The sequence below is a fragment of the Moschus berezovskii genome, chromosome 17, assembly GCF_049115385.1.
Source record: "Moschus berezovskii isolate FMDL1 chromosome 17, NW_MosBer_1.0, whole genome shotgun sequence".
Classification (NCBI taxonomy): Eukaryota; Metazoa; Chordata; class Mammalia; order Artiodactyla; family Moschidae; genus Moschus; species Moschus berezovskii.
Window position 1 is genome coordinate 33908862 of NC_142476.1, and position 27853 is coordinate 33936714.

The 27853-nt window shown below is 42.6% G+C and overlaps 1 protein-coding gene across 1 annotated transcript in view; it reads left to right on the top strand.

The window, feature by feature from the left end:
• The window catches only part of ASTN1 (astrotactin 1), a 366450-nt gene that overhangs the window by 100277 nt on the left and 238320 nt on the right, over positions 1-27853 (top strand). The window lies entirely within an intron of this gene.

Here is a 27853-nt window from a genome sequence, read left to right on the forward strand (position 1 = left end):
GACGCCATACAGTGTACTCTGTAATGGGACCTCCAGTGATCTCATCAGCATACAATAGCCTGCCAAGTGCCATCTTGATGTAGGAGGTTGCCTTGCTATTGCACAGCTCTGTAGCATGCAGTGGGCTTCTCCATGGCTCAGATGGTAAAGAATCTGTCTACAATGCAGGAGACCCAGGTCCAATCCCTGGGTCAGGAAGATCCCCTGGAGAAGGGACTGACAACCCACTCCAGTATTCTTGCCTGGAGAACTCCATGAACAGAGGAGCCTGGTGAGCTACAGTCCAGTCCATGAGGTCGCAGAGAGTCGGACACGACTGAGCAACTAACACGCATAGCATGGAGCACCTTCCCTTCAACACATGCTCTCTGCTGAGATAGCCACAATTATCGTTAAGCTTAGGGTAGATGCCATCTTTTCTTTTAAACCATTCTGATGCCCTCTCCTTAGGAAGATGGGGCTACTCTTTCCTTATACCCTCACTCCATCCTGGGAGCCAACTCATTGGAGAAGACCCTGATGCTGGCAAAGATTGAGGGCAGGAGGAGAAGGGGGCGACAGAAGATGATATAGTTGAATGGCATCACCAACTCAATGGACGTGAGTTTGAACAAACTCCAGGAGATAGTGAAGGACAAGGAAACCTGGCGTGCTGCACTCCATGGGGTTGGAAAGAGGCAGACATGACCTGGCAACTGAACAACAACCACCATTCTGTATAAATGTCTCCCATGGCCCCTTTATTGCATTCTTGGTTGTCGGTGTTTCCCTGTCCATTCTGGGATGTAAACTCCTTTGAGGCAGGTTTATTCATATTTGTAACCTTTAGTCTCTGGCATTAAGTTGTGTGTGTGTGTGTGCACTCTCTGTGTGTTCAGTCACTAAACTGTGTCCGACTCTTTGCGACCCTGTGGACTATAGCCTGCCAGGCTTCTCTCTCCATGGAATTTTCCAGGCAAGAGTGCTGGAGTGGGTTGCAATTTCCTACTCCAGGTGGCATTAAGGTAGGATTCAATAAAATACTTTCCAAAGAAACAAATGAATGCAAGTACACACAGCCCACTGGTGATTCAGTCAAGTGAGAGATCCCTGGTTTTCCTTTTACTCGTTCCTGTTTTCCTGATGATGTATATAATAGTCTTGGTAATGAAATGGGGCACTGACACGTGAATAGAGAGATCAACGGAACCTGCTGCCCAGGGAGAAGACCCTGGCATTTGAAGTGGTACATCAGTGCATTTTCTCTACAAAATTGAGCTTATTTTCAAGTTAAAATGTTAGAACTCACAAAACTAATTGGAAGTAAGTGAAGAGGAGTCTTCACTTTCTACCCTTGTCTTCTTTCTCTTGTGGCTCAATTATAGTTTAGTTGTCCAAGAAAAATACAGATGTGAAAGGTGCACAAGTATATTAAGTGCCTGCCGTACACTTCACATATGGTTTCATTTAAGCCTCATGCACCCTCAAAGTGCGTATTATTTTCTGCCTTGTACAGACGGAGACACAAGCTCTGAGGTGATGCAACTTGCCTAGGATCACGTGACCAGCAAATGTCAAGAGTTGGGAGTCTAACCACGTCTGTCTGATTCTAAAGTCCATTCTCTTTCCCCTTCACTACACTTCCTCCCGAGGGAGACAGAACAGAATTAGGGACATAAAATCTCAAGAAGTTTCACTAAAAGACATTCCTCTGTGACTCCAATAACAAATTGGACTGAAGAGGCAGGAGCTGTGAGTGCTAACTCTTCTCCTGTTGCATGGTATGATATTGAGAAAGTCCATTAACCTCTTGTTTCCCATCTTTTTATATTCACAAATACGGGACACACAGACTTTCCTCATCGATCACTCGGTTAATGAAAAAGAGTTTCTTCATAAGTTAATTTGTATCATTTGTTCCAGAAATGCATTTGATGTAATTATTAAGCATAAAAGTGACCTTATTTCTCTAAGAAACTAGTACTGGTCCAAAGGAGATAAGACAGCTGGTCTAGTGAAAATTAAGCAGTGGATAAAAAAAATTGATTCCCTTTTAATTTTATATAAAGTCTTCTTTGGGATGTGGGATGCCAATATTCCTTTACCCCTGGTGATAGGGCAGAAAATGGAGAAGAGAAGAGATGCTTAAGAGGAGAAGAGGAAGGACACAAGGAGTGTGGCTGTTGAACGTTTTACCTGCCAAATTGATTTTTTCCCTAGGTTTAATAACTCCAAGGTGGAAATTGACATTTTTGCTTGAGCATTAAACACATAACATTCACAGCATTCATTGGACCTCAACAGATACTGGCTGTTGACAGAATTTGAATTTTGACAGTGGTTTTATATAGTGCAGGGAGTCTAAAATTAAATATACCGGACAGAGCAATAGAGAGAATATTTGAAATAGAAGCATCTTAGAATATTTTAAAAAATCTTTTCAAATTTTTTTTGAGAGGCAGTATAATAGAAAGAGATTCTTTCTCTGGATTTCTTATGGGCTAATGCTCTGTGTGACCTTGGGCAAAATACTTAACTAAGTTTTTGTGATGGGTCTTTTAAATGAGGGGTGTGTGTGTGCATTTATGCCCTTGAAGGATTGGGCATCTGTAAAATGAGGACAGCATTTCTAAGTTCTTTTGTAGTACATGTGCCCTTAGGTTTTATGATGGCTGGGATACTCAAGTTGGTTCCCAGGCACCTTTAGGGGAAACCTGATGATATGGCAGCTGGAAGCAGGAGAAGGGAAATGGGGCTCAGATAATGAAAAACAATGGGAAATAGTGACTGGGTCTCTTAAAATTGCAGCATTTCTTTCAACATAGACCCTGACAAAAGAGGCTTTTTAAGTTGGAAGGGAGAATTAACCCAAACTTCTAGAGGCTTTCTAAAGGATGAAAACTCCTTGAGACATTTTTACAATAACCTCCATGATCAGGGGTATGAAGGCTGGGAGAGACCCAGCTTGGCCCAGCACTTGGCCTTACAAATTGCTCCACACTCCACACTGCTATTCTTCTGGGACCTGGGAAAGACACCAGGTCCTTCACCAGGGATTCTGTCATTTTTACAGTCAGAATACTCTTTCAGTTATTCAATCCACTCTTCTCTTGTTTTATAAAAAGTCCAACCTTCATACACCTAATATGATTTAGTCCTGGTTTCATTTCCTGAATCTTTGTGTTGCTTTTTCTTCCTGGATCTCATGTTCAATGCTGCCAGTTTCTTTGTCCCTGCAGGTGCAGACAAATTAGCATAAAGAGTAAGTTGCAGAATTGGAGAACAGCAAATTTGATTTCAAAGGCCATTTCAGATTGAGGTCCATTTGGTGGCATTAGAAGCAAAACTAATAAACCAGATTTTTTTTTTTCTACCCAAATTGATTTTTTTTTTTTTTTACTTGACAGTATCCCTTTCGAAGTAGAGTATTTTATCAAATTCTGATTTTTAGCTGTCACGTACGGTGTTTTTGTTGTTTCCTTTCTCATTATTGCTGACTGTTAAAGTTATGTGGGTTGGCAAAGGAAAATCTTTTCTTTTATAATAAAGGAGAATGCATTGCCATTCTAGTGTCATTAGCTGCCTGCGTGTTTCACAACCTCACAGATGCAGCATATTGTGGTTTGCATTGTGCTGTCATGACTCCCATTTTACAGATGGAAACAAAATTACAAAGAGACTTCAGGGCCACTCTTTGAAAAGGCACACTTTTGAAAAAGCCAGGGTTGCTGTTACTCTATCACTGTCTAAACATTTGTTTTAATGACTTCTCTCATAAAGAGTTATATGTGTTTACCTGTTGTTTGGGGGTAGGGAGGGAGAGACTCTTCTGTAAACTATGATAGGCGATCAGAGGAGGCCTGGGCTGAGTGCCGTGATCAAGGCCTTCAGAGGATAGGCCAGCGTCTGGATTTCTCTGAGCATTCTCTGAGATCCTCTGAAGGGTACATCACAGCTCAGTGGGTAAGGTTCCTTTGATCGTAAGGTACAGTGACTGATGTCCCTCCATGATGGGGAGTCCTTCTTAAGAGTCACTCACATCAGCAGGAGGCAGTGACCTTGAAGGGATGATGGAACATGAGCCACGCTCCTCCCTGGCCTCAAGGCAGGTGGACCCAGATCCAGGATGGCACTCAGGGCTCCGCGAAGGGCTCTGGGGTCCTCCCTGTGCTGTCCCGCGTGAATGTGCCTCAGCTCCTGCCAGGCATCGGCTCCTATCTTCCCCTCTGCCGTCTTGCCTCGTGTTTGCCTCTGTGCACAGTGTCTTTCCTTTACCGTGGAGCCCTGCTTACTCGTTTTTTTTCTGTTTTTTCACCTCCCCAGCTTGAAGGCCCAGACTCTCCGTCTGTGCTTTTCCTATGCATCTCTCCAAGCTTGTTTCCACTGATTTAGACCTGATCCCTTCCACAGTCACTATTTCCAATTGCGAAGAGTAGGAGAATCTGGCTTGCTCAGGTTCATGGGCTGAGCTAAGTCTGTAGACAGGCTGTTCTCTGATGAGTTTCCCACCCTTTTCCCCCCCAAGGCCAGTATGTTTGTTTTATTATTATTATTTTTGTATGACTTAAGATGGTTGGTTTCATTTTCATTTGTAAGCATTACAATAATTCCCAGGCAAAAACCAAGACTGCATATGCCTGATGTCAATTGGCCAAAATCCAGCTTGTGAGACTGGACATTCAGGATCAAAATCAAAATGTTTCTTGACCTTTCCAGTAGTAGAAATCATGGTCATCCTTTGAGAGATCTGCAGGCCCCTGATCTCCCAAACACTGCAGGCTGTCCTCTGGCTTCTGTGGAAAGAAGGGCCTGAGGAAGGGGCGGGGTGGGGGGGAGGGGCAGCTTCCTGTGAGAGGAGCCTTGGGCAGGTGCTCAGATTGGCCTGCCTAGTGACTGGTCTACTCATCTTTCTCAAACTTCCTAATACTATTCCTCACCCAGGAAGAGTTGGCAGCCTGTAAAGAAATGACTGGAAATTAATTCCTAGGAGCTAAAATATTTTCAAGGTCAGAAAAGGAGAAATCATTAAAGTGCCCATAGCTCCCAGACACCATATTAAGAGCTTTGCATTTACGACTTCATTCCCTGCTCACAACAGCTTTCTGAAGTAGATATCACAGTCCTCAGTGGGCTTAAATAACACGTTCAAGACAAACCAGTACTAAGTAGAAAGGCTGATATTCAAACCAGGTCTGTCTGACTGCAAAATCAGGATTGCAAATCATTTTTTTCACATCAAACTACATCTCTTCCACTAGCGTTTTCTTCACCTGAGTCAAATTAACCATCTATGAAATAGTGTGATTGGCATTGGAGCCCCTGAGATGGAGGGGAGGAGCTTGGGGGGTTCAGCAGCCAGGAGCCCGTACTCCCCAATTGTAGCGGTGGAGCTGCAGCGCCGCCCCCAGGTCCTTGTACCCCAACAGCCGTGAACGCGCCCTGCGAAGCCTTCTCTGACTTAGATTATCTAACACAGATCCATCATTAATATGACAAATAGGCACACCTGCAGGCTTAATTGCTTCAATTTTCTTGAGTCACTGATAGGTTTATGGCCGGCCTCAATTCCAGTAAAACCGCAGCAATCTAGATGGGACGGAAAAGTGTCTTCCTCCAATCAATCTCTTGAACAGTCCCAGACTCCAGCCCTGATGACAGACTTTCTCTCTAGACAGGGTAATTAAAGAGGCCGAGCTGGCTACTTTTAGAAGCCCCTTCGTCTTAGTTTTATCATCTATAACACAATATTAGAAACTCTAGACAGGAAGAATCTTTCCCTCTCCTGTCCCTCCCCAAATGATTGACCTTTCATCTTGGCAAAGACCATTGCCCTCTCCATTTGTCTCACTTCAGAGGCTGGTCAGCTGGACTTTTTGGTTCACTCCCATAACGAGAATGGAGATGGTGAAGGGTTTCCATTGCAGTTTAGGGATCCCTCACCTAAGACTGAAAAGTCTACCCAGAAAAAAGAAAAGCCGCCTTTATAACAGAAGCTTTTTTCCTCCAAATCCAGGTCTGGCTGTTCGTGAAAAACCAAAGATAACACAAAGGAGGATATAACTTATCACTTAAATGATAGAAGAAACCTCTCACAAGAGGACAAAGCTATCTAATCTATGTTTTGTACTAATGGAACAATTTAAGTATCAAAATTGAAAAAAAAAATGTCAAGGATTTGGAAAACTCTGATAGGTTTTCATGTAGGAAAATGCATACTAAATAGAAATTTTTTGACCAAAAATAGATTTTTATAACCTATAGGATAAGATATAAAGAAATGATGCCAGGTACTTCCCTGGTTAAGAATCAGCCTTCTAATGCAGGGAATGCAAGTCTGATCCTTGCTTGGCGAATGCACGTGCTACCGGACAACTAAGCCTGTGCTCTGCATTGTAGAACCAGCAGCCAGCACAGTCAAAGTAAATACAAAACAGAAACTGACTAACGTACTTCGAGAATGAACTTACGGTTGGGGCAGTGAAGTGGGCGGAGGGATATTTAGGGAGTTTGGGATGAACAGGTACACACTGCCATATTTAAAATGGATAACGATCAAGGACTACTATACAGCACAGGGAACTCTGCTCAGTGTTAGGTGGCAGCCTGGCTGGGAGGGGGTTTGAAGGAGAATGGATGCATGTATATGTATGACTGAGTCCCTTTACCACTCACCTGAAATTTTCACAACATTGTTAATCAACTATACTCTAAAACAAAATAAAAAGTTAAATGGAAAGACTCGGAATGAAAAAAGTTAATTATGTATATTTTTCACATCAGTTACATGTTGAAATAATAAGAGTTTGGATGTATTGGTATAAATAAAACCTAGCCTTAAATTTTAAATAAATAAAGTAAAATGTTTCACAAAGAAAAACAAATCCAAAGGTCATTCAGAAAAACCTTAGTTTCTCTCATGATTATAAACGAGAAAATGTTAAAATTAACTGATGGAATGAATTTTCTTCTTTGTATGGAGGAATTTGTGAATTTCCAGCAAGCATGTGACTTCTTAACATTTTGATTATTTAAACAAGTAATATTGAGGACAAAGAGTGCCCTAAACTGGGTAACAAGAACAGTTAAATTACTGGTGCTGCCTGAGACACGCCCATGCATCCCAAAGAACCTCAGACATGAAGTCAGGGAAAGCGAACAAAGTAATAGTTCAACCTGATCTGTCAGACCTTCCCTGTTTGTAAGGATTCTGAGCACTTACTGGGGACAAGCCATCAAAGTTGATGCTAATGGATGAGATCTGTAAATACTTCTACAGTAATTGAATCTAGCAGACATAGAAGAGATAAGCGCAGTGGTGGAGCCAAGACCTGGTAACAGTGGGAATCTGGAAAGGGAAGTCAAGTCTGAACGATCCTTGTTCAGTAAGGGTGTACCATACGTGTTGATCAAGGGCATCTATTTAGATTTTCAAAAAGCTCTGGCATGTTCTACCTTTGAAATGTATTTTTTTAACGGTAAATTACTATCATATTTGTTGGATATGGAGTCTCAGTTATTAAAGCAGTAAATAATCAGTCTTCATGCAAGGTCTAGAGGATACTAACTTTATATTTTGAGTGAACTCCGGGAGTTGGTGATGGACAGGGAGGCCTGGCGTGCTGTGATTCATGGGGTCGCAAAGAGTCGGACATGACTGAGCGACTGAACTGAACTTTATATACTCAGAAGTCGAACTGATGGAGACAGACTGCAAGAACATTAGAATCTATGTAGAGGACAGAAAAGAGCATGGTGATTTTCATGTCATCAACTTCAAGGTAACACTTTCCCAGATACAGGCTCTCAGTCCAGTTCAGTTCAGTTCAGTCGCTCAGTCGTGTCCGACTATTTGCGACCCCGTGAATTGCACAACAGACTGGTTCCAAATAGGAAAAAGAGTACGTCGAGGCTGTATATTGTCACTCTGCTTGTTTAACTTAAATGCAGAGTACATCATGAGAAATGCTGGGCTGGATGAAGCACAAGCTGGAATCAAGATTGCCAGGAGAAATATCAATAACCTCAGATATGCAGGTGACACCACCCTTATGGAAGAAAGTGAAGAGGAACTAAAAAGCCTCTTGATGAAAGTGAGAGAGGAGAGTGAAAAAGTTGGCTTGAAGCTCAACATTCAGAAAACGAAGATCATGGCATCTGGTCCCATCACTTCTTAGGAAATAGATGGGGAAACAGTGTTATACTATTTTTGGGGGGCTCCAAAATCACTGCAGATGGTGATTGCAGCCATGAAATTAAAAGACGCTTACTGCTTGGAAGGAAAGTTATGACCAACCTAGATAGTATATTAAAAAGCAGAGACATTACTTTGCCAACAAAGGTCCGTCTAGTCAAGGCTATGGTTTTTCCCGTGGTCATGTATGGATGTGAGAGTTGGACTGTGAAGAAAGCTGATCACCGAAGAATTGATGCTTTTGAACCGTGGTGTTGGTGAAGACTCTTGAGAGTCCCTTGGACTGCAAGGAGATCCAACCAGTCCATCCTAAAGGAGATCAGTCCTGGGTGTTCATTGGAAGGACTGATGCTAAAGCTGAAACTGCAATACTTTGGCCACCTCATGTGACGAGCTGACTCACTGCAAAAGACCCTGATGCTGGGAGCGATTAGGGGTAGGAGGAGAAGGGGACGACAGAGGATGAGATGATGACATGAAATGATGAGATGATGACAGAGGATGAGCTGGATGGCATCACCGACTCAATGGACATGAGTTTGAGTGAACTCCAGGAGTTGGTGATGGACAGGGAGGCCTGGCATGCTGCGATTCATGGGGTCGCAAAGAGTTGGCTCTAGTTAGAGTTATAAAATAAAATACTCTTTGCCATACCATTAATGACTCAGGAAAATAACCTAGGGTTTATTAAAATCATTTTCTGAAAACATTGACCTGATATGCTATCCTCTCTGAAAAAAGAATGAAATGGCATTATGAAGGGCTTGGGAAATACAACAACCCTCTACAATAAAGTAGAATCACATTGAATTTTTTTTTTACCACGAATAAAAAAGTTATTCTTGTCACCAATCTTTAATGATCATAATATTAATAATAACTACAACTTTTATTTCTCATATTTCAAAACATCCCCATGTGCATTCTCACTTTTATGGCCCTGTGAGGTAGGTGTTTGTATTACTCCCATTTTTTGAAAGACTGAGAAACTAAGGCCTACAGATTTCAGAAGTATTAGGTGCAAGAACCTTGTCTCAGGTTTTTCCATATTAAAATCCTTCCTATTTCCACTATGCTGCATAAATGCACTCCCGAGAATGCATTTAATGAACCCAGAGAAGTGTACAGAAAGGCAGCCATAATGGTCAGCAGGAAGTAGGTGTGGTTGTGTGAAGGCAGAATAAAAAGCCTGATACATACTATACACGACAGCCAAATAAGGACGAAAGAAATATGAATGAGTCTGTGGATACAAAGACTAAGAGAAGAATGTGATCCATATTTATCACATGAAGTATATGTGACCTTGTTCACCAAATACTCAACTGCCGAGACTCAAAGCTGTATTTGAAACCCAAAAAAGGTGGTGTTGTTCAGTGTATAAGTCATGTCCAGGCCTTTGGGACCCCATCATGAGTGTAGGGCAAATGAAGTTCCACTTCACCCAGAAGGTATGATTCTGAGGGAACTTATTTTCCGGTGCGTGGCACAATCAGAAAATATAGATGCAGTAAACAAAAACAGATACTGAAAATTTTGTGACTGAAGGAGACACAGTTGCTGAGGAGTGGACATCAGCTTGTACAGCTGATGTCAGAGTGGGTATAGGCCCCTGACAGAATCATCTTCCAGCTCTGTACCTTTCTGGCCACAATTTGAGAGCTAGATGAGAAGCTATCAGCTGTCCCTAAGTTCTTGTCTTTGTGTCCTGACTGAAGTCTAATCATCCACTCATTTCACTGACCATCACTTGTGTTCACAGTTTAATGGCTTGATTGTGAAACATGGCTGTATTCCTTTAGAGTGTGCTCTTGCAGAAACAAGCTGAAAACCCAGCACTTTTTTTTTGATTTTGCAAAACTCCACTAGCGTTGTTTTAGTCGCATCTTCTAATTAACGGGCTAGTGCTACTAAGTAGAGACTAGAAATGTCAGTGCCACCTGTTAATTTCCTGATCTTTGGTTCTGGTAGGGTATGGAGGAGAACTAACCATAGGAAGTCACCTTGCAGTGTAAATGTGTGTGGAGTGCTACTGAAAATGAAGAATTAAACTCTAGAAGAAATGTAATGCCCTTTAGGATATGGAAACCAAGGGCAGAAAACCAAGAGGAGGGGGGCAAGAAAGACATAGTGAGCAAGTAGGATGATTAGAAATTAGTCTTATAGCAGAAACTATATGTTAGGATCTTTCTTAGGGAAGGGGCAGGGAAGTATGGTGTTTAAGAGCTCAGAATCTGGAGCTACACAGCCTGTTTGAACCTAGTCTCTTCCACTTGCTAAATGTATGATGCTAGACAAGTTACTTTGCTTTTCTGTACCTCAGCCCTCTCACCTGTAATTGTTATCCAACTCATAATTGCTCTGAAAATGAAATGAATTAACATATTCCAAAGCCCTTAGATAGTACCTGACATAGATACTTCAAAGGCACTAGCGATATTGTATATTCGGTTAATAGACAATCTGGGGACTGATGCTTTTTCATGTACCCAGATAATACTTTCCCACTCTTGACTTCAGTTCAGTTCAGTTCAGTCGCTCAGTCGTGTCCGACTCTTTGCGACCCCATGAATCACAGTTGGCTTGAAGCTCAACATTCAGAAAATGAAGATCATGGCATCTGGTCCCATCACTTCATGGGAAATAGATGGGGTAACAGTGGAAACAGTGTCAGACTTTATTTTTGGGGGCTCCAAAATCACTGCGGATGCTGATTGCAGCCAGGAAATTAAAAGACGCTTATTCCTTGGAAGGAAAGTTATGACCAACCTAGATAGTATATTAAAAAGCAGAGACATTACTTTGCCAACAAAGGTCCGTCTTGGACTGTGAAGAAAGCTGAGCGCCGAAGAATTGATGCTTTTGAACTCTTGACTTGATCAAGGTCAAAAAAAGGGAATATATAGACAGATTATTAGTCCTGTTCATGTGTCAGCCCTCCCCATTTTCAGGACCATGAGGATAATAACAAGGACACCACCTCACTTCTCTGCTACCGCACTGGTCAAGGAGGGCAGGAGTTGGAGTCAATTTGTTGGCTTGCATGTTGATGATCCTGTACTGGCCCTGTCTCTTACCCAGTGGCAAGTGGAAAGGGTAAGGGTTCAGGAAGAGTGTGTTCCCTTCCTAGAGTCACAATGCCAAAGTCATGACCAGTTACCTGACCTCTTGTGTCTCACTTCCCTAAGTCGGGGATGATGTTAATAATAGTACCTGCATTTCACCCATCAAGTAGCTTAATGAGAATGTATGTATTTAGCCCATCACCTACCACAGAACTAGTGCTCAGTGTAAGTTAGCTGTTATGAAAAAATAGTAATAATTATTAGTTGTTGTACTTTATCTTGTTAGTTTCAGCCTGATCATCACATCACTGAGAACTTTATGAACACTAAACTTGGCCTGTACAAAGCATGAATGAATGTAAACTCTGGTAATAGGGATGGAAAAAAGCAGAAACCATCCTTGGCTCAATGATGTGCTTATGATTATCTGAAACCAGAGGTTCAAACATTCACCCACAGAGCAGTGCCTGGCACAGAGAGGAGCTGGAGGAACACAGGAGGCGTGAGGGGTGGTGCTGTTGACCAATGCAAAGTGGCAGACCTGTTTTCTAAAATACATCCCTTGTGAGGAATACATGGCTCCCGCTTTTCACTGTCAGTCCCATAATGGGTATTTTTGGGGGGACTGTAGAGGAGAGAGGGCTGTAGAATTGAGGTGGAGTAGGGAGAGGGCTTGGAGAAGGGAATGGCAACCCATTCCAGTATTTTTGCCTCAGAAATCCCATGGACAGAACTTAGCAGGGTACAGTCCATGGGGTCTTAAAGAGTCGAACATGACACTCACACACACACACAGGAAGAGGGCTATAATAAAGAAAGAGGAGAAAAGTGGAAAGATGTCAGCAACTGGTACTGTCAATACTTTACTCCCAGCTGAGCAGCAATGTATTTTAGCAATCAAGTGCCCTTGTATTTCCTTTAAATCATTATCTTTCATCCAGCAGAGACTAGATGGCTAGATTAATATTTCCCTGGAGATATCTGTCAGGTTACTTAGAGGTCATCTTGACCTCTTTTGTAGGGAACATTTACACAATAGCCTGAAGAAATGGGCCCAAGATAGTGTCTAGTGTCTTTAGACCAGTAGCTGGAATCCAGGAAGAAGCAGATCTGATCCCCTTGGGGAAGTCTGTCACAGGGAAATCACATCAGATTGTCATGTAATTTGTATACTAGTATGAGTTGGTTAATAACTCAATTTCATTCCCAGGTCTATAAGCTCAAACTCTTCAAACTCCTGACGGTATTTATTATTGATGTGTATCTTCCGTATATCTAATTCATTAAGCTGACATACAAGCACAGTGGTTCATGATTTCTCAGTAAAATCAGCATCATTTTGGTAGACAGCACAGGTTGGTAGAAAGAGCACTGCGGGAGTCAGAAAGCTGGATTTGAGCCTTTTTGTCTCTGTCACTTTACCTCTAATCCTTGAGATTATCAGTTACCCTCTTTGGCCTTCAGTCCTAATTCTGTAAAACCTGCCGCTGCAGAGGACTGATGAATGAGCAGAGCAGAGGCCTTATAAAAAAGGTCTTTTTAAGTTGAAACACAGTGGCATAATAGGAATTTTCCATGTGCCATAGCATGCTGCCCCACTCCCCTTTCTTGGGCTGAAAAACACAACAGAGATGCAGAAGACTACTACCACTTCTCAGCTTCACTTCACAGGAACTGATGATTCAGCCCCTAATACGGTGATTGCAGATCGAAGGAAGATAAAAAATAAAATCAGAGAATCTTAGGGTGAGAAGAGGCTTTAGAAGCTACTCTGACCCCTCTTTTCTGTTGGAGAAAGTGGTTTAGAGAAAAGAACTTAGATGACTGGCCGACTGTCTAAGGCTCCCTGACTGTATGTGTGCAAGAAGGCAGTGTTCAAAGTCAGCCAGGTGAGCTCACAGGTCTGTAGGAATGGGGTAGAAAGCTCTGTCTCCCATGTATTAAGTTAACCTTAAAAATGCATTCATTCCAACATACAGTGGGTATAGACAAACACCGTTTGATTGCACTTATACAAGGCACCTAGAATAATAAAATTCAGGGTCAGAAAGTACATTGGTAGATGCCCAGGGACAGAGGAGGGTTTAAGGGGGTGAACAGGGGGAGTGGAAAGTTAGTGTTTATTGGGGACAAAGTTTCAGTTTAGGAAGGTGAAAAATTTGGGAGATGGATGACGATGGAGTTACACAAAAATGTGAATGTACTTAGTGCCACTGAACTGTACAGATAAATATGGTTAAAATAGTATGTTTTATATTATGTGGCATTTACCACAATAAAAAAAGTTAAAAAAGAAAGCTTTGTCCCCCAAGGAGAAAATGAGGATAGAAGGTTCCCCTTGAGTACAGTTCAGTCACTCAGTCGTGTCTAACTCTTTGTGACCCCATGGACTGCAGCACGCTAGGATTCCCTGTCCATCACCAACTCCCAAAGTATATCACACTCTTGCCCATTCAGTCAATGACGCCATCCAACCATCTCATCCTCTGTCATCTCCCGCTCCTCCTGCCTTCAATCTTTTCCAGCATCAGGGTCTTTTCCAGTGAGTCAATTCTTCGCATCAGGTGGCCAAAGTATTGGAGTTTCAGTTTCAGCATCAGTCCTTCCAATGAATATTCAGGACTGATCTCCTTTAGGATGGACTGGTTGGATCTCCTTGCAGTCCAAGGGACTCTCAAGAGTCTTCTCCAACACCAAAATGCAAAACCATCAATTCTTCGGTGCTCAGCTTTCTATATAAGTCCAACTCTCACAACCATACATGACTGCTGGAAACACCATTGCTTTGACTAGATGGACCATTATTTGTTGGCAAAATAATGTCTCTGCTTTGTAATTTGCTGCCTGGGTTGGTCATAACTTTTCTTCCAAGAAGCAAGCGTCTTTTAATTTAATAGCTATAGTCACCATCTGCAGTGATTTTGGAACCCAAGAAAATAAAGTCTGACACTGTTTCCATTGTTTCCCAATCTATTTTTCATGAAGTGATGGGACCAGATGCCATGATCTTAGTTTTCTGAGCATTGAGTTTTAAGCCAACTTTTTCACTCTCCTCTTTCACTTTCATCAAGAGGCTCTTTAGTTCTTCTTCGCTTTCTGCCATAAGGGTGGTGTCATCTGCATATCTGAGGTTATTGATATTTCTCCTGGCAATCTTGATTCCAGCTTGTGCTTCATCCAGCCCAGCGTTTCTCATGATGCACTCTGCATATAACTTAAATAAGCAGGATGACAATATACAGCCTCGACATACTCCTTTCCCATTTTGGAACCAGTCTGTTGTTCCATGTCCAGTTCTAACTGTTACTTCTTGACCTGCATACAGATAGGAGGCAGGTAAGTGTTTGGGATTCCCATCTCTTCAAGAATTTTCCACGGTTTATAGTGATCCATACATGCAAAGGCTTTGGCATAGTCAATAAAGCAGAAGAAGATGTTTTTCTGGAACTCTCTTGATTTTTCAATGATCCAACAGATGTTGGCAGTTTTATCTCTGGTTCCTCTGCCTTTTCTAAGTCCAGCTTGAACATCTGGAAGATCATGGTTCACATACTGTTGAAGCCTGGCTTGGAGAATTTTGAGCATTACTTTACTAGCGTGTGAGATGAGCAACTTTGGGATTGGAATGAAAACTGACCTTTTCCAGTCCTGTGGCCACTGCTGGGTTTTCCAAATTTGCTTGTATATTGAGTGCAGCACTTTTACAGCATCATCTTTTAGGATCTGAAATAGCTCAACTGGAATTCTATCACCTCCACTAGCTTTGTTCATAGTGATGCTTCCTAAAACCCACTTGACTTTGCATTCCAGAATGTCTGGCTCTAGGTGAGTGATCACACCATCGTGATTATCTGGTCGTGAAGATCTGTTTTGTACAGTTCTTCTGTGTATTCGTGCCACCTCTTCTTAATAGCTTCTTCTGTTAGGTCCATACCATTTCTGTCCTTTATTGTGCCCATCTTTGCATGAAAATTTCCCTTGGTATCTCTAATTTTCTTGAAGAGATCTCTAGTCTTTCCCATTCTATTGTTTTCCTCTATTTCTTTGCATTGATCACTGAGGAAGGCTTTCTCATCTCTCCTTGCTATTCTTTGGAACTCTGCATTCAAATGGGCATATCTTTCCTTTTCTCGTTTGCCTTTTGCTTCTCTTCTTTCCTCAGCTATTTTTAAGGCCTCCTCAGACAACCATTTTGCCTTTTTGCATATCTTTTTCTCGGGGATGATCTTGATCACTGCCTCCTGTACAATGTCACAAACTTCCGTCCATGGTTTTTCAGGTACTCCAATTCAGGAAATGTCTTAGAGGCTAAATTAAGCCTATTTCCTATAAAAATTAAAAATGGGTGTCACTAAGGATTTTGTGTCCAGGAACCCACAAGGTCAATTACTGAATGTTTTGCCTTACAGCAAGCTCAGGGGGGCCATGGGTAACTTGGGCATCCATGGGCATGGATAGCTTGACATCATCTGTGAAAGCCCCAGTGGCCAGATCTTAAAGAAGACAGTGTAAGTGAGATTTCATCAGTGATGTCTAAGGAATGTTCAGTTTTTTAAGGAGCATTAGAGAGATATACATGTATGACTTGGCCAAGTTCCTCACTGGAACTGGGCTGATTCTTAATGATTCCTGGGCTTCAGAAGACTTTTAAGCAGCTTGTGACAGTTAAAGTTACCCTTGGCTTAACTCTCTCAATGAGTATTACTCAATTTTGGAATTTCTATGAGTGATACTAACAATGAAAACAAATAAACAGTATTAATAATAACAATATTGATGTTGATGGGTATTCATCGTATGCCACGTATTGCTAAGCACGTTACTTCTATTATCTTGGGTTGAGATGTGTAAACACCCTCTTCCAACAACACAAGAGACAGCTCTGCACATGGACACCACCAGATGGTCAATACCAAAATCAGATTGATTATATTCTTTGCAGCCAAAGATGGAGAAGCTCTATCAGTTCAGTTCAGTTCAGTTCAGTTGCTCAGTCGTGACTGACTCTTTGCAACCCCATGAATCACAGCACGCCAGGCCTCCCTGTCCATCACCAACTCCCGGACTTCACTTAAACTCATGTCCATCGAGTCGGTGATGCCATCCAACCATCTCATTCTCGGTCGTCCCCTTCTCCTCCCACCCCCAATCCTTCCCAGCATCAGAGTCTTTTCCAGTGAGTCAACTCGTCGCATGAGGTGGCCAAAGTATTGCAGTTTCAGCTTTAGCATCAGTCCTTCCAATAAACACCCAGGATTGATCTCCTTCAGAATGGACTGGTTGGATCTCCTTGCAGTCCAAGGGACTCTCAAGAGTCTTCTCTAGCACCACAGTTCAAAAGCATCAGTTCTTCGGTGATCAGCTTTCTTCACAGTCCAACTCTCACATCCATACATGACCATGGGAAAAACCATAGCCTTGACTAGACGGACCTTGGTTGGCAAAGTAATGTCTCTGCTTTTTAATATACTATCTAGATTGGTCATAACTTTCCTTCCAAGCAGTAAGCGTCTTTTAATTTCCTGGCTGCAATCAGCATCCTCAGTGATTTTGGAGCCCAAAAAATAAATCCTGACACTGTTTCCACTGTTTCCCCATCTATTTACCATGAAGTGATGAGACCAGAAGCCATGATCTTTGTTTTCTGAATGTTGATACAGTCAGCAAAAACAAGACATGGAGCTAACTGTGGCTCAGATCATGAACTCTTTATTGCCAAATTTAGACTTAAATTGAAGAAAGTAGGGAAAACCATTAGACCATTCAGGTATGACCTAAATCAAATCCCTTATGATTATACAGTGGAAGTGACAAACAGATTCAAGGGATTAGATCTGATAGACAGAGTGCCTGAAGAACTATGGACAGTGTTGTGTAACAGTGTACAGGAGGCAGTGATCAGAACCATCCCCAAGAAAAAGAAATGCAAAAAGGCAAAGTGGTTGTCTGAGGCGGCCTTGCAAATAGCTGAGAAAAGAAGAGAAGTGAAAGGCAAAGGAGAAAAGGAAAGATGCATCCATCTGAATGCAGAGTTCCAAAGAATAGCAAAGAGAGATAAGAAAGCCTTCCTGAGTGGTCAATGAAAAGAGACAGAGGAAAACAATAGAATAGGAAAGACTAGAGATCTCTTCAGGAAAATTAGAGATACCAGTAGAACATTTTGTGCAAAGATGGGCACAATAAAGGGTAGAAATATTATACACCTAACAAAAGCAGAAGATATTCAGAAGAGGTGGCAAGAAAACACAGAATTGTACAAAAAAGATCTTCACGACCCATTTAGCCACAATGGTGTGATCACTCACCTGGAGCCAGACATCCTGGAGTACGAGGTCAGGTGGGCCTTGGGAAGCATCACTACGAACAAAGCTTGTGGAGGTGATAGAATTCCAGCTGAGCTATTTCAAATCCTAAAAGATAATGCTGTGAAAGTGCTGCACTCAATATACAAGCAAATTTGGAAAACCCAGCAGTGGCCACAGGACTGGAAAGGGTCAGTTTTCATTCTAATCCCAAAGAAAGGCAATGCCAAAGAATGTTCAAACTACCACACAGTTGCACTCATTCTCCAAGCTATGCTTCAACAGAACAGAGAACTTCAAAAAGATGTTCAAGCTGGGTTTAGAAACGGCAGAGGAACCAGAGATTGAATTGCCAACATCATTGGAAAAGAAAGAAAAATCAAGAGATTTCTAGAAAAACATCTACTTCTGCTTCATTAACTATGCTAAAGCCTTTGACTGGTGGATCACAACAAACTGGAAAATTCTTAAAGATATGGGAATACCAGACCAGCTTATCTGCCTCCAGAGAAATTTGTATGCAGGTCAAGAACCAACAGTTAGAACCAAACATGGAACAACAGACTTGTTGAAAATTGGGAAAGGAGTACATCAAGGCTGTATATTCTCACACTGCTTATTTAACTTATATGCAGAGTACATCATGAGAAATGCCGGGCTGGATGAAGCACAAGCTGGAATCAAGATTGCCAGCAGAAATATCAATAACCTCAGATATGCAGATGATGCCAGCCTTATCGCAGAAAGTGAAGAGTAACTAAAGAGCCTCTTGATGAAAGTGAAAGAGGAGAGTGAAAAAGCTGGTTTGAAACTCAACATTCAACATTCAGAAAACTAAGATCATGGCATCTGGTCCCCTCACTTCTTTACAAATAGATGGGGAAACAGTGGAAACAGTGACAGATTTTATTCTCTTAGGCTTCAAAATCACTGCAGATGATAACTGCAGCCATGAAATTAAGACACTTGCTTCTTGGAAGAAAAGCTGTGAAAAACCTAGACAGTATATTAAAAAGCAGAGACATTACTTTGCCAACAAAGGTTTGTCTCGTCAAAGCTATGGTTTTTCCAGTCGTCATGTATGGATGTGAGAGATGGACTACAAAGAAAGCTGACCGCCAAAGAATTGATGCTTTTGAACTGTGATGTTGGAAAGGATTCTTGAGAGTCTCTTGGACTGCAAGGAGATCCAACCAGTCCATCCTAATGGAAATCAGTCCTGAATATTCATTGGAAGGTCTGATGCTGAAACTGAAACTCCAATACTTTGGCCACCTGATGCGAAGCACTGACTTGTTAGAAAAGACCCTAATGCTGGGAAAGTTGAAGGCAGGAGGAGAAGGGGACAACAGAGGATGAGATGGTTGGATGCCATCACTGACTCAATGCACATGAGTTTGAGCAAGCTCCCAGAGTTGGTGATGGACAGGGAGGCCTGGCGTGCTGCAGTCCATGGGGTCGCAAATAGTCGGACATGACTGAGTGACTGGACTGACTGAAATGTGTAAAATGAGAGAACAGGGACGGAAGTAGTGGAAAAGAACCGTAGCCTTAAAGCCAAAAGATATAGGAATTTCCCCCCCTAATTTTAGTATTTATAACTGGGTGAACTTGGTCAAGTAGGTTTACTTTTCTGGAGCTCCTTGTTTGTAAAATGGGAATATAAATACCCACATTAAAGCATCGTTAAAGATTAAATTACCTCTTGAATGTTGAAAGGGCTTCTTTGCAGAGCTAGCTCGTAATAGGTACATCATTGGTTGTTGGGTTGAATCACAGATGATAAGAATAGAAATACAAGGGTATGAGAACTAATTAGAAATGGAAATGAATCAAGACAGTTTAGGAGAAGCTGAGGGCTAGTCTCCTTATGTAAGTCATGTGCGGGTGATATTTTGCCATTATCGTTCTCTTTTCCAATCCAGTTTATAAGGTGAGAGCTAGTGAGGGAACGTCACTGTTGGAGATCAGAGAATTATAGCAAATACTAAACTTTTTGTTAGTAAAAGATGGCGTACAAGAGGGAGGACTAAGAGTGAACATAGCTCTCCCTGGATCTACCAGACAGTTTCCTTGCAATCACCCTGTAACCAGTGTCCTGGTTTTCCCAAACCCTTGTGTCCATATTGCTTTCAATGCCAAAGTGCAGCCAAGTGGCCCCCAAGGACTTGCAAAGCTCAAATCAGAATGCTGATTGTGAGACTGCAGGCTTCAAAGTGTCTTATTCTCATTACAATGTACAAAATGATCCATAAATATGTATTTTAGTATTACAGAGTTTAAATATTATTACACATCTTACTTGATGTCAGATTTTGTTAAATGCGTGCCGTTATCTCAATTTACAAAGGTCAGTCAGATGGCAGTGGAGAATAGAACTAGATATATTTAAAAATCTTTTTACCCGTACATCTGTAGCCCAGATAACCCTGCCTTTTTCAAAGAGCTTTGGGCTTTTCTTTCCCCTTTCAAATGAGACTTTAATGAGTATCATGTGGATAAACTCTTTGCAGAGGTTTGAAAAGATCCAGAGAAACACCGTTGTAGGAACAAGCAAAGCATTTTGGATGAAATCATAAGCCATTTGAATGTCTCCTCATCTCTCTGGTTGTGTCAGAACCTTTTGGCCGCGTTCTCCCCCCACAGGAATGTTTTCATCTTCATGGCTAGGTAAATAGAATGTTCGAAGAGTTGCTCAATTGCTATTCATGCCAGCACACAGGAGCACAGAGTGACCTACTTCCAGCAGCATCCATAGAAAGCTTCGCTGCTTTCCATCAAGTCCGATTTACAAAACCACCCTCCGCTTTCTGCAGCTTCTGCCCCCACCCAACCCCAGAGACAACATACTGTATGAGTCCTTATTTCTCTCTCCCTCATCACTCCTTCTTTCCATATCTGTTCATTTTAGTCCATTGTAAACCTCTCCAGAAAACAGAGAAGTGGATGGGTAAGCAGCTTTTAAGGAAGCTGACATTTCTGATTTTTAGAATATAGCTCTATAAAGGGCGATTGGTAAGGCTGCAGAGAGATCAGATGCGATTTTCTTACTTAGACTACCCTTATCCACATAAACACGAAAAGTAAAAAGTCATTGGAGACCCTCTGTTGACATCTGTATGCTAGATAATTCTTTCTTATTGGGGGCTGCTGATTGGAGTTCCCTCTAGGTCATTATAGTTCCCTATAGGTCCCTGTCTTGAGTTTCAATGTAACCAGTCTATAAACTGATAGGCTGGACTAAGCTGGAAGCATCCCAAAACCCAAGAGGAAAGTCTGATTTGGAGAAACTTCCAGAGACATTTATCCAGTGGGCATGCAGAAATTTACTCAGCCTGCGCCTGATTTGGGGTGTGACTAGAGCCAGTGTCATTGAATACCATGGTTAGAGCTGGGAGGGGTTGGTCCTCAGAGACCTTCTAGTCTCATCATTTGAAGATGAGAAAAGTGGGCTCTGGGGAAATTACAGCAACCTGCTTCTCCGGCGTCCCCCACCCCTACCCCAATGCAAAGCTCTCTTTAACCTGCCATTCCATTTCTCATCACGGGATCATTAATGATTTGAGGCTGTCTTATTTTTGCCATTGAGAGCAAATGTCATCAAGCAGAGGAAATAGGAATTCAATTATCCCTCTCCTGGTCAGAAGTGGAAATTTCTATTCCAAATCTCAGAAAGTCAAAAAGATTCCAGTTACTTGAAAAAGGAACATCTTGTTCTTCTGTTGGGCGAGAGATTCTTAAATTTTAAGCCATTTTGCTGTGACGCTTTTGCTCACATAGTTGTGTGTGGGGGCAGAGGAGTGAGAGTGGGATAATAAGCAGCATGTCCATGGTTGACTGGGAGTTGAAGAGAAGAGCCACAAAGAGAGTTCCATTTCCAGTTGTGTTCTGGACATCTTTACAAAAGCATTACCTGGCTACGTTATCTCTCACTTGATCACTTAGCCAGGCCTATGTAGGCACAAACTTCGGGCAAATCGCTGGTGTTCCTGGCATCCGTGCTGGGGGATGTTTTTAGACCTAGTAGGGCACCTTATTGTTTGTGGCTCTCTCTCTGGGATGTGGGATTGCATCACTTCAGAACTCTGTACCAGATGGTCCCGGTGGCGAGAGGCGTGGAGACCCAGCCAGCTCAACCCATGGGATATTGTTTCTCTGGCTGTCCTCCTGTCCTTACTTCTCCTGACTTTGTCCTTTCTCCCTGCATCCCTCTCCTTTGCCTGATTTTCATCTGTCCCTTATCTTTCTTCACAGATGGCCAGGACACTAATGTGCTGCTCTCATTATGTTTCTGGAACAAGTTGGGGCCTTTAGAGGCTGCTATTCCAGAAGAAATAAAGACTTGGGTCACGTTTGATACCAGAGTAAAGATTTACAGGATAATTAGTGATCCTCTGCTGTGATTAACCCCTGACCTTTAGCAGGTTATTTTCTTACAGAGGTGTTGAAAGTTACTGCCACTGTTAACAGTTTCAGTCCGAAGACCATAATGAGACCATGTGGGAAGCTTAGACCTGCCATTAATATCTTTCAAACTCTGAAGTGGGGGGTGGGGACGATTAAAAAAAGAATGGAAGAAAAAGGTGTGATTCTATCACAGGCCTACCTTTGGTCGCCTTAATGTTAGTCACTGATGGACAAGACCCACTGGTTATCCTTAGCTTGGGATAATTAGCTATCACCACTAAAGTTCTGAGCTTAATCCTTGTGGCAGAGAAAAACTCAAAATGGCAGCATAGATAGCAGAGGTTGGACGAGTGGCTAGATTCTATTTTTAGAGATGTTCCCTTTCCCTTGTAATTCTTTCATAAAGAATATGAGGCTCTTCACAATACCACACTTAATAGAATTGAAAAAACAACCAAGCAAAACTAATAACCCATAGACACTCCCCTTCCAATCCCCTAATGGCAGGGAATTTCATGGTTGTGCATTTTATTTGTCTTCCAATTGATCCAGCCCTTTTCTAACTCTGCTCTGGGGAGCTCCTTCCGAAGCCATATTAGATTTGGTTTGGAGGCAAGGTTTTTAAGATTAACAGTGAATTTAAAAATCCTGATCTAAGCAAAGTCTTCTAATAGTCATGGCCATAAGGGCTATCACCCTCAATCTTGAAAGACTGTGGGGTCAGTTCATCAGGTGCCCTTAACAAGAGGCTAAGAATGGACAAGTTAATGCTTCCTTCTGGCTTGACCTCAACACCTGAGCCACCTCATTAATACTCAGCTGGATTTAGTGTGAAACCTGACCTTGCCAGGAGAGGGAAAGGGGACCCAGAATGCCAGGTCTGCTCTAAGCCACTATTAAGTTATTCAGTGAATTAAAGGATCTTTGAGAATTTCCCAAGTTCAAATCCACATTTGACTTTAAATTGCCAGATTCTTTGAAAGAGGACATCATGCATCTGGTCCTCGATGAAGTTGTCCTTTGGGCAGATTCTGATACTCCGATGTGATGCGTCGTCTTAGCAGGTCAGTTCAGGGACTCTCAGTGTGAAGCGATGCCTAAAGAAGGACCAGAGATTTCCGCAGTGAGTTTTGGGTGTCCTAAGCTAACCCCTCAGAAAGACAGTGCGGCAAGCTCACAGCACGTAGGCTAACATTAGAACAATGACTAAGGCCAATTTAAGAGTGAGTTCATCTCACTCTCCTCCTCTCTGCCTTTGCCTGTCCCAGGTTATTCTGTAGTATGGATTTCCTTGCCTAAGGTCCCGTCTTCCTAGTTCTCTATTGTGTGCAGAAGCTCCAAGGTTTCTTAGAATCTGCATATCTATACCAGCCTGGATGAGAACCTTTCTCACCAACCTAAGGTCCAGTCTGAAGATGGACCTGGCCCCTAAAAACTCCAATTGCATCATCCCTAATGTGTCCACTGCATGCTCAAGAGAAAGGGGAGAGGTAGAGTGAGGTTAGACTGGAGTGAAGATTTGACATTGCTTGGGACATTGAAATCATTGTCTTTTAAGGTGCTCATGTGAAGCACACCCGTTGGATTTAGAATTGTGGAGTGGCAACTTACAAAAGGATCTTAAAATTCATCGACACAGCTCCTCCGTATACAGAGTAGAAAACCCAAAGCCTGGTGTCTCATTTAAGATTCCTCCAGACCGAGGTCTCTAAGTATTGTGGTCTCTGTGAAATAGAGGATCAGAATTGCAGTGAGACTGTGACCGAGTCTCCTCTGTCTGCTGCTTTTTCTGTTCTTCTTCATCTCTATAATCATGCCTTTGTTCATCCTTCTGTTTAATAAAGCCATGGGTGACTTTGCATTAGTGCTCAACTCCTTAAACTGGCATTCACAACTTTTACTGTTGACACCAATCTGGCTTTTCAGCCCCCAGTCCTCCACTTCTGCTCTGCGTGTTTTCACTCTGCAGCATAGCCAGGCCTCCTGCAGCTCTGCAAGCATGCATCACCTGCTGTTCTTTATATACACTGTTCTCTTCATCTCGAGTTGCCTCCCAACACTGCTTCCCATTTTATCCCTTCCCAAGGGAACAGGCCCAGCCAAGTTCCACCCTCTCACCCAGCACTGCTGTTACTGTTTAGAGTACTTATTCATGGCTCTGTCTTCAGTTTCTTATGAGACCAACACCTCCTTGAGAGTAGAAAACCTGTAGCACAACTTGCTAAATGTGGTAAATAGAGTGGACTTTCCAGGTGGCTCAGTGGTAAAGAATCCGCCTGCCAGTGGAAGAGATGTGGGTTTCATCCCTGGGTCGGGAAGATCCCCTGGAGGAGGAAATGGCAGCCCACTCCAGTATTCTTGCCTGGGAAATCCCATGGGCAGAGGAACCTGGCGGGTGACAGTCCGTGGGGTGGTAGAGTCAGACACGGCTGAGCGACTAAACAATAGCAGCAGAATGTGCTCCTAGGATCTTTGCTGAATACAAGAATAAATGGCTTCCTGGTTTCTGTGTATTTCAGGCATTCAAAAATTTTGGAGGTGCTGAGATCCGTAAGGTTTATGGAGGGGAAGCTTGGAAGGACTGAAACGCTCAAAGTGAGGGCAGTCCTACCTCCCTGGAGATCTCAGCCCCACAGTTTGATAGACGGTCATGGTGGTACCTTGAGATGACGATGCAGGCTCCTCTTGGCACTTGTTTTATTGAGTACACTGGCAAAGACTCTGTTGGAGCCTCATTCACTGCCCTCAGGAGGCCTTGGACTAAAGTAACTATTTGATCACTTTCCATATTTGCTCCTTCAGAGTCCCAGGGCAGGTTTGCATTGGTCAAGCAATTTCTAAGTGTTTATTGTTCTTGAGCCATTTTGCTGACATCTAGACCAATGCAATTACACTGATGTTCCAAGCCTCTGATCTCAGCCCCCCTGTGATCAAATTCACAAGACATTTACTGTGCCCTGTGTGGGTTTTTCTTTGGTTAATCCAAGCCAGATAGAGCGTAAGTAAATGACTTCCTGGTTTAGATTTTAGCTCTCCCATGTCAGATATTGCCAGGAGAGGTGGGGAAAAAGCCAAGGAGGAACCTATCATTCTGTAATTACGTTTAATCTAAAAAATGACAGGTACCTTCACTGGCAGGTATGTTAACTTCCTTCTCTCACCCTTTGCCCTCTATGATGGTTCTGGTCCGGACAGGAATGGAATATAATTTTCCAAAGGAATTTGGCATGAGCAACTCATAGATAGGTTCAGAGGGCCAGACTGGAAGCCAAAGCTAGAGATTCTGTGTTCTCAGTCCACCTCCCCGTATACCGACTGCACCTGTTCCTTCCTTGTTACCCTCACCCCTAGAACCTTGAAGCGGAACTCCTTCCTTCTCAAAAACAATCTTGGCTGCCTCTGGCTGCAGGGTTTCTTCTGGGGGTGATGAAAAGTTTCTGGATTAGAGTGATGATGGTTGCACAACTTTGTGAATATGCTAAAACCCACTGAATTGTATATATTTGAGAGAGTGAATTTTATGGTTTATGAATTATATTTCAATTGTAAAAGAACTCATGGAATACTAAGACTTTGTGCAAAGAATTAAAGTACCACAGCGCACAAACTCCTAAAAGACCCCATGGACTTTAAACTCAATTGCTTCCTCCTTTATGCATGTTCCAAGGTCATGTTGTCTGATGCGTGTGTTGGAGGTTGAGGGGATCTGATAGAAGTTCCTTCATCTGTCTTAGTCCCTGGTCTGTGCCAGGCTGGGGTGACTTTGGTCTGGGTATTTACTTGTCTTTGCTTCCACAGTTAAAACAGAGTTAATGAGCCTGACCTCCTTGATGAGGGTCTCCTGGGAAATAAAAAGCCAGTTTGTTGAGTTCTTTGAAGGTATCAGGTGCTGGATTCCTCTTGAATAGTTACAGGAAGGGCTAAAGAGGCACCCGGCATGTGCAGAATAAATTCCAAGGTGGGTTAAAGCGAGTGAAGGCAAGAGGCTGGATGTGTGTTGCTCTAGATGATTTAATTAGGCCATTAAGTGCTCTATTAGGAGCTGTTGCTGCTTGTAATTTTTTTAATTTAAACTTTTTATTTTATATTGGAGTAGAGCTCATTAACAATGTTGTGATAGTTTCAGGTGCATCACAAAGCAACCCAGCCATACAAATACATGTATCTATTCTCCCCCAAACTCCCTCCCCATCCAGACTGCCACATAACATTGAATAGATTTCCCTGTGCTATACAGTAGGACCTTGTTGGTTAGCCATTTTAAATACAGCAGTGTGTACATGTCCATCCCTGCCTGTGACTTTTATGTCTGTGGTGAGGAGGAGATAGAGTTTGGTTTCTACCGCAGCTGCAGGAAACAGACTTGGGAGGGGAAGAGTGTCTCCCAGGAGAATCTTCCAGTGCTTTGATGGGGAGGCTTGATAAGTGGTTAGAAAGTGTAAGTGCTGGGGAGTGGGGTTTGTGATTGCAGGGCTTGTGATGAAGCATGATGTGGTAGCCACAGGTCTACCCAGGTGCCCATGGAGGTGTGCTTTCTGTTTACCCGGAAATCTTAAAAAACCCTTAGAGGAAAGGTGGATTTGGGAAGCCCGTGTCACTTCCTCACTTAACAAATGGAGCTGTGCCTCGGGGAAGGCAGGGCTGGGCTGCAGGGCATGTTCCATTCTCACACCCTCTGCCCACTGCTGTGTCCTCGATGCTTGTGCCGGTCACTGTGAGAGCATAGACCGCTGACCAGCCCAACAGGACAACCGAGTCCTTCAGATAATTAGGGAGAGAGGCTGAGAATGAAGGGGACTCTGAGCACCTTGTCTTTGCTACACCCTCAACCTCCTGCACGCTTCTAAGTTTATTCTCCTCTCTGGTCTGTAGGATGGTAGGATGAACTGGGGCAGCAGTCCCCAACCTCTTTGGCACCAGGAACCAGTTTTGTGGAAGACAGTTTTTCCATGGATGGGGTGGGGGGCCCAAATAGAGGGGTGGGGAGGGGATGATTCAGGTGTAATGTGAGCGATGGGGAGTGATGAGGAGCAGCGGATGAAGCTTTGCTCCCTTGCGCACCGCTCACCTCCTGCAGTGCAGACCGGTACTGGCCCATGGCCCCAGGGGTGTGAACCCCTGAGCTAGAGAATCATCGCAGTGTCTATTAGAGACAGGTTGATGACCTGTGGATCATGAACCCCTCTCACTTAATTTCCTTGAGAGGACCAGCCAATATTCCTCCTCTTCCTTCTCCATATTCTCCTATCAGTGTCTGAATGTCCATTCCCCATATCTCTACTTAACAAAGTCCACTCTTCAAGGCCCAACACCATAACATCTTCTTTTGGCAAGTCTGCTTTCCTTCCATCGTCCACCCTCTATCCAAGCAAGATTACCCTTTCCTTCTTCTGTCTCCACAAAGCTTTTATGCATGTGGTGTAACAGGACACATTCACTCACAGTGGGTTGCTTTGGAGAAGTTGTCGAGGATTTCATTCAGTTTAGTCTCTGGGTGCCTAGAACAGTGCCAGTTCATACACAGTACATATCCAGTGCGTGTAGGTTAAATAAATTAAAGAATAAATATATAAGTAAATAAATACAGCGGAACATCATTTGTACACTCCCACAAATACTGAAAGATATTTATAAACTCGATAAATATTTAAAATTGCTTTCCTCTTTATGATTGTGGTACTTGATGAGAATACTCTTCTAAATGGATCTTATTAAATCTTTTTTATGTATATTGAATTTTTTGGTCAAAGGTGATAAATTTTGGGAGAAGAAGCCATGCCTTTCAAAAAAAAATGAAAATTTTAAAGCAATGCTTTGCCAAGTATGTTCAGCAGAATATTAGTTTTCGAGGATGATAGTAGTTGTTAAGGAAAAAAAATGGTGTTAGGGCCAAATGAAGCTCAAGAATG